Source organism: Octodon degus, unplaced genomic scaffold (genome assembly GCF_000260255.1).
Source record: "Octodon degus isolate 3935 unplaced genomic scaffold, OctDeg1.0 scaffold00081, whole genome shotgun sequence".
Lineage (NCBI taxonomy): Eukaryota > Metazoa > Chordata > Mammalia > Rodentia > Octodontidae > Octodon > Octodon degus.
The window spans coordinates 3,821,011-3,829,513 of record NW_004524657.1 but is presented as its reverse complement, the minus strand read 5'-3'; the positions used below and the strand labels follow the sequence as shown (position 1 = coordinate 3,829,513).

The following is an 8,503-nucleotide window of genomic DNA, read 5'->3' as shown; positions in this document are numbered from 1 at the left end:
TATATAAATATATATATACAAGACAGTTATATATAGTTGCATATATGTGTGTGTGTTTGTACTAATATTGTTTAGACAAGACATCATGTCTGCATCTTGTCCTCTGAATAACTTCTATGAAGACAACAATATACAATGTATTAATTATTGTAACTGTTCTACTAACATGTTTTGAAACTGTTTCATTGCCCTTTTATCTTTTTTTCATTAAAATGAATTAAAAAATATTTGCAGTCTGTGTCTTCCTACAAAATGATCCATTTTGCAACAATTATATCAACATATTATCCAAACAGTCATTACATATTGGTAATCACTTCAACTGCTTCCTAATAACATTAAATTTCTCATTGTTGCAAGTTTGGTCAAGTTTCTTTTCATTGTATCAAATAACTCATTGTAATTTGTTTAAATTGTCCTTTTTTCCCCATGTAAATTTACATAGATTATGTTAATGAGATGGTTACTAATTTTAGTGAATCATTTGATTTTTAATTCTAATTTAAAACAAATTCATTCTCATATTAATTTTTCTTCTACTTTCTTTAGATTTGGCCTTTAATTTTTCAATTTTTAGTAAAATTGCTAATGTATTTGCATTGTTTCTTTTAAGGTAAGGTAAATATTCAAAATTAGAAATTTAATTTATCACTTCTAGTTGGCCACATCATATAATGTTTTGGTATGGGCTGTTTATAGTGCATTTCTGGAGGATATGGAATTCCAATATGGTGTGCTTCATTGCCACTAACGCAGGAGGGGGAAGCAAGTTCTTTCACCATCAAACACTGGCAGTTCTTGAGGGCTTTAAAAAAATTAGTCTGTGTTCGTAGCACCTAGTGTTTCAGTGGTTGTGGTGCTGGTGTGTGTGCACAGCACATCTTCATTCCCTTTGTCAGCTCTTTCCCTCTTTTCTCTCTCCCCTTTCTATCTCTTGAGCCTTTATTCCTTTTGACTTAGTTACTTTTCTTGTCACTCAGACAAAATACCTGGCACACAAAGTTAAAGGAAGAAAGGTTTATTTTAATCTATGGTTTGTAAAGGTTTCAATTCACAGTTGGCTGGTTCCAAAGCAAGGAGGCATCTCAGTGGAGCTTCACAGAGGAAAGCGAGTCTGTGGCACAGTGGGCAGGAAGGTGGGATGTGGCAAAAGCAGTGAGCACCTGCACTTGCCTACCCTTTGTCCCTTTATATCCATCCAGGATGTAAGCCTGTTGATCAAAACCACTGGTGCCCAGGATGTGATTTCCATTATCCTCCCCCTTAATCCCAGCATCACATCTTTCATCCCAGTATGATGCCCTAATGCAGTCACCTTTGAAACCTACCACCTATGACCAAATGAGGCTTTGAGGGGACATCTAGATACAACTACAACATCTTGGAAAAGCATCTACCTCTCTACTTCCTACATGCCTATAGTTTATTTTGCTCTTCATTTATAAAGTAAGTTTCTCTTCTAAGAGGAAACCATGTCACATTTAAGCTGTGTGTCTGACTTAAGAACTATATCAAAATTTGCCATCTATATCAATGTAATTTGACCTTTGTATTCCTCTTTTTGTCCTTTGTCATTTTTATTTTATTTTATTTTTATTTTTTCCATAATTTTATTGAGAAACAAATAACAATGAGAAAGTTTCAAACAAAATTGGTAGGACTGTTTCAATAATTAACACTTTGCATACATTTTTCCTAGTGGTTATTTGTTGTACAAGATGCAGACATGGTATCATATTTACAAACACTACTAGAACAAATCCCTCTATTCATTTGTCCATCCCTAACATTTGAATTATAAAAGTTCATTAAAACACAAACTGAAATTCACAATCTTGAATTAGAAATACAAAGGTCCCTGTATTCACTTTGCTTCCTAAATTTTTAACTGGGTGAAGGTGCTCTTCCATATGATCAGACAGCATGTTGATGGTCAGCCTTACTTTAGAGGTAGTTACAAAATGCCACACATCTTTCTGAGTCCCCTCATATTGGTTGTGCATCCAGTGACATGGAATTTTAGAAAACTAAGTTCTGTCCTATAATGACCAAATTGTATTTCAATAGAAATACAGGCTATTTCTTTATAATTTTATCTTATAAGACACTCAATGCCTGGAAAATACAAGTGGAAGTATAGGAAAATAGAAGATCATAATCAGATTATGGCAATATTCATCTCATAAATTAAATTCACAGTTTATACTATGAGTAATATATGATATCTGAGACTCGGGTGTCAACCCAGTGCTGTACAAACACGTTTGTGATTCTCCCAGAAACTGAAATAGAGTTTGAAATGTAAGGACAGAAATTGAAATTGAGTTAATCAAAATTAATATAAATGAGAAATTGTAAAGTAGGACCTAAAACCAAAGGGTAGAAGTCTTTATATACCTCCCTCACTCACTCATAGACATTACTAGGCAATACACAAAGAATTTTAATCACTTTATAACTTTATAAAAGTGTAACTTTCATGCAATAAAGTTCACATATTTTAAGTGCATAGTTTGATGATCTTTGGTAAATGCATATAGCCCTGCAACTAGCAGCAGTATCAAGTTAATAACAGTTCCCTCACCCCCAAAATGTTCCCCAGCATCCGTTAGCTAATAGTCAAGGCCACCAGAGGTCACCTGCAATCCCTTAGTCTGCTTCCTATCACTCCATTTTTACCTATTGTAGAATATCTGCTAAAGGGAACAATAGAGTGTAAACTCATGTGCCTTGCTTCTTCTACTTAGAATAAAGTTTATTGGATTTACCTGAATTGTGAATATCTCAGTTTGTTCTTCTTTTATTGCTGAGCAATAGCTCTTTGTATGCATAGCATATGTTTTATTGATCCATCCAGTATTTCATGAACATATGTGTCTTTAGTTTGGGGATGCTTATGAGCAGTACCACTAGGCACATTTCCATAAAATTGTTTATCAACTATAGATTCCCAGATCTCTTAGTCAGTGGAACAGTTGGGTCATGTGGTAAGTTTAATTTTGATGTTTAAAAAAGCTGGCAATGTGGTCAACAGCTATGAACCCTTTCACCCTGAAGAAACCAGGGAGGTCATTGCCCATGGTTCCCTCATGGAAGTTAGGGTTACTTCTTTGGGGGGGGGGTTGGGGAATGTTGTAGGCAGTGGAATTAGATGGAAATATTATAGGCAGTCAGACAGGTCTAGCCCTCAAGGAGACAAGATGGACAACAAGGAGACTTTGCAATGTGGAAGAGACAGACCCTAGGACAAAAAAGGAAACAAGTACAACTACATATTTCCCTAGGGATGGGCATCAGTTATTGATAATCTAAATAGGTCAATCACCTTGAAAGAGACCAAATGAGTCACTAACCTAACTCCCAACAGGAAGAGACCCTGTCCCTTATTCATGCCCTCTTGCTACGTGACTCACTTCCCCATTTGGTACTGAATTGAACCAATTTTACCTCAGCAATGGTGCTTGTAATCTCATAGGTTGAATATAGTTTTGTCCCACCTCATGCCCACCTAAGCAAGTTCCCATGTTCTCCACTATCTTAGACCCACCTCACTGTGTGATTTTACTTTATAAAACTCACTGGAAGAGATAGCTTCCTGGGGACAACCCACTTCCTAGGGACCAGCCTTCTGTCCTTCTCTGGGACAGGACCTTTCTTTTCCCCAATAAATATATTCTGCTCATAAAAAAGAAACTGGTAATGAGTTTTCCTCAGTGTTTGCACCATTTTGCATTTTCATTAATAGTACAAAGGGTTCCTGCTGATACCAACATTGTACCAACACTAGATACTGTCAGTCTTAGTCCCTTAGAGACCCTAACTGGGAGGAACACATTCACAGGCAGAGCATGTCACACATCTCTTTGGGTTTCCTGTGTTCCCTGGCCTCACACAGGCTTACATGGCTTATGTGTCAGTGAGCCAGCAGCCAAAATAACTCTTATACATTTCTTCATTCTTCCATAGATCTCATAACTCTTGTTTGTGAAGCCCTCCTGTAAACTCTATGGCTGCTCTGCAACCCACTGTAACCTGAGCTTGCCCTCTCTGCTCAGTGAAGCTATGCCTTTCAGCAGTTTGGGAGTGGGAGGAGCAGGACTGGCCAGAGTCAAGACCACAAACCATTCTTCACCAATAAATCAGTACTTCCTGAGTAAATCTTTTCAGATATGTGCCTACTTTTTGATGACTTCTTGTGCACTAAGTGTTTAAAAATACTTTTTCTAGTTTATAGTGTTTGGTACCAGGAAGACAGTCTGTCTCTCCCTACTTCTCCACTATGTACCACTACCAGAGCTGGCACTATTAGTCCACGATAGTGATGTAAGAAAGAGTTGTACACACACACACACACACACACACACACACACACACACATCCTACACCCCACAGAACGGCACTAACACCATCTGTACCTGCCTCATCCAGGATGTGGGTACTCTGACGAGGATATAGTCCAGACTCTGGAACTTTTGGCACTGGAGTTTTCCTTGGACAAACACCTGGCCCAGGAAAAGAGTAACAAGGGGTAAATCACAATGATGTTTCATCCCGGGCTTGAGAGAACAGTCAGGAAGGATATGAAGGATAGAGACAATGAATAATACAGTTGTCTGTGGATATATTATGTTATTTTAAAGATAATGGTAACCCATTATTCTCTGTCTTCAGTTATGAATGTAATATAAAGGAAAATGATAAAAAGTAAAATTAACAATAAAGTGAAAGTGCCTTTATTACATATTTGAATAGGCCAGAGGGAAAAGTTGTAAAACTCTTCATTTCTTCAGTACATTAAGAGTAGAGAAAAATAACTTTGTGGCTTGAAATGTTGAGAGATGCTTTGTACTGAGGATTTATTGAAAACTACTTGGTACTCTTTCCACACACAAAGCCAATGGAGAGGGTATGAATTGCACTAGGGCTTTGGGGATGTGGCTCAACAATTGCTTCAAACTTAAAATTGTTCCTAAATACACAAGGTAATACAATGATGTTTACTAGATCTATGTCCTGAATGGATGGCATAGTATTCAATTAATTAATGTAAAATACATTATGCAGCTAGATACTTCAGTTATTAAAGTGCACAGAATGTTTTATACAGGCAGAGTATGACATTTAAGAGAAAAATGTCCATTTCATAAAAACAAAGCTTAGCATTGCCATTGCTTATATTGTTTCCTGTTGTTAGCTGCTGGTGTTGGCTGCTGTGTTCTGTGTGTCTCATAAAATCAACTCTAGTTCTGAGATAAATGAGTCCTCACGCAAAGCTTAAGAATGAGCAAATCACTGTGTACTCAGAATGTTTGTAGAAAAATAAATGTTGCATGCAGTTCTGACAAAAAGGGCACATTGTGTATGTAACACAAGTCATCCCTGATATAATATAAACAGATATGAAGGAATCCATTCTAAATACACAGAATGATGACTTTCCCACCAATATTTTCACAAATTTTTGCTATTTGAAGCTGAAGTTTTATTTTCTCATTAATGTATTCAGACTTTTTCATTTGGTTGTATTGCTAATGCACATAAGATGCTTTCTATTTTTTTTGAAATATTTTAGCTTGTTTTGTTTGATCCTAATAATTCTACTATTGTCCTCACCATGCAGATGGATTTCCGAGGAGTTAAGTGAGATAATTAGTCGTCATTGTATTAGTGATAAGCCCATCAGTAGCATGTAAGGAATTTGCATCTAGGGATATTTTTAAGTCAAGTTCAATGTTCTTTCCATCTTCTATGTTGATGAAATCTCTAGAGAAGATGCCTCTCATATTTATACAGGCAGAGAATGACCTTTAAGAGAAAAATTTCCAGGTCATAAAAGCAAACCTTAATATTCTCATTGCTTATATTGTTATCCTGATGTTAGCTGCTGGTGTTAGCTGCCATTCATCCAGGACATAGCTTTGGTAAATATCATTGAGCTACCTTGTATACTTAGGAGCAGTTTTAAGTAAAACATCCCCAGAACGCTAAGCAGAAAAATAGATTCAGAAAGAGCAGCAAGAGCTATTCTTTTTCAAAAGTACCTTGTTTGATAGACAAAAATAGCCTAGCAAATAATGACTTGCCCAAAGATTAAAGTTATGATTAAAGAGCCACAAGAGAGCATCATTTAGGAGATACACAGGGTTTTAATTCACCCCTTGCAGTGCTTCATCTATACTGACCTTAGCCATCACCATGCAGCTTATATTATAGATTTCTCTATGCACATTTTGTTTTCTAGCAAACTCTAAGCCACTGCAGTCTGGATTTATGTCTAATTTCAGTATCAATCTCACATAGTGCTTACCCTAATATGTGGTACACTTTAGTTTTACAATACATATTTGTTAAGTAAATTAATTTCACAATCATATTCTTATTTGTGTTTCTTTGATTTACTGACAGTGACCATCAAATGAAAGTAAGGTGTAAGTAGAGGTTGGCATGTGTTAATCAAGAGAGGCATGTGGATGAGCAATGGAACTGTTGTATTACAGAGGGGCAGATAACAGTTAAACCAACATAGACTATAGGTGAGAAAAGCATTTGTAGTATCAGAGGAAGCTTTAAAACATCAGGGAGCTAACAAGAGGAAGGATAGAGTCTGTCTAGAAAAAGCACTAATTAGATTTCACTTTTGGTTAATGTCCAGGAAGGCAACCAAGAGATGCATAAATAGCCACAGTCACCTTGGGAGAACATTTTCAGTTTGAACTCAAAGAAACCAGGACAGATAAGCTTCCTTATTGTTCAGGTAGATGTCAGGTATCACTAGACTTTGCAGAGAATGAACTAGCACAGAGCAGCTAAGAACTATCTCCTCTCTACCAAAGCATAAAGAAGAGCAGTATAGTAGCCATGACTGAAGCCATGCTGAAGCACTTATTAAAATAAATACCAATGAATGCAGAGGAATATTCTAGCTAATGATGACAATCTAACAAAGACATCATGTCTTTAAGAAAGGAAAAGAGGGGCTGGGGAGATAGTTCAGTAGAATAAGTGCTTGCCTGGCTAGCGCTAGGGCCTGAGTTCAATCCCTGGTTCTGCCAAAAAAAAGACAGAAAGAAAGAGAGAGAGAGAGAGAGAGAGAGAGAGAGAGAGAGAGAGAGAGAGAGAGAGAGAGAAAGGAAGAAGAAAGAAAAAAGCTAACCAAAGAAGTCCTCTCATACAGAACCTTTCTTTGTGGCAAGCAATAGTAGCCATAGATAAAGATGAGACCAGAAGAAGGTTAAACAGGCAGTGGAAACGTTACCCCAGAAATTTACTAGGAGATGTGCTGGATTTGGACAAGTTAGAGGAAGGAAGGAGGATAGAAGGTAAAGAATGGCCCAGAGCACTGCTAGGAGGACTAAACACTAGGGACAGGAGTGATCAAAGGTCCTGTAATGGACTGTTAAGTGGTGATCAATTTGTCACACCCAGGTGAACTGAACTAGTGTGGTGCTCAGTACGGAAGGCCCACCTGAGGACTGTTGCCAGTACCATAAGAGGCAGAACTAGAGAAGCTGTTGGGAGAAGTTGTTGGAGGTGTTGGAAGCTGTTGGTTCTTTTGGGCTGTTCTGCTGAGGACCTTTTCATGCTGGCTTTCCTGATGAAGTTGGCCATTCTTATTGGATGAGGATCTTGGAACGTTTTTGTCACTGAATGGTGACAGTTCATTTTTGGGGAGCTCTGATCCTCATCTTGAGCATCACTCTATCTCTGGAGAGGAACATAGTACACTGCTCACCTTTCTAGAGAAGCTTGTAACAATGGTTTTCCTGATGGGAACCTGGATTTCCTCTGGCTGGATGAGCTCTGGACCTCATTGTTGCTGAGGATAGCTGTGGTATTTGGGGGATCTCTGGTTCTTACCTTGAGCATTACTTCCTGGCTGTAGCTCAGATCCCTCAGCCTGCTAACACAGATCCCTCATCCTGCTGGCATAGACTTTCTAGCTTTCTCCTACTGATCTTTGAGTCTTTCCAGTACAGATCTGTGAAGTGGGCCTGCATGAGACATTGTTGTGAGCTCTAGGTCTCCAATTGGACTTGTGAAAGGTATTGTTATAGGCTCTTGGACTCATGCAGGATATTAAGATCCAGAACCTCAGCTGAATTCTTTGGTCTTTATTGTATGGAGCAATTTCCTACACTCTGTATATGATTCTTTAGGTGACTATAAAAAATCTTATAAAATATGTCCTGTATTATAATTTTTCCCTTGCAAAAACTCCAAACCATGACAGCTCCTTAGACTCAGGAATGTCTCATATATAATTGCAAGCAATTTGCACATAATTTAGGCATGTATAGTACTCCTCCTTTGCCATAAACTTTTAGAAAAATGAGATAAATATAATCTGAGGTCAAAAATAATCTGAGGAGCTAAATGAGAGTGGGCAGAGACTGGAACTGAAAATTTTATGCAAGAAAAGAAAGACAAATGGAGAGAACGTCTATGCAGCAGGAAGCCAAAGTTGGAAGGGGCTGGAGGAGCACAATGCACCAGAATTCCTCTC

The 8,503-nt window shown here is 37.7% G+C and overlaps 1 pseudogene; it reads left to right on the top strand.

The window, feature by feature from the left end:
* Positions 1-4,532, top strand: part of LOC101591282 — a 115,593-nt pseudogene extending 111,061 nt beyond the window's left edge.
* The last annotated feature ends 3,971 nt before the right edge of the window (positions 4,533-8,503 follow it).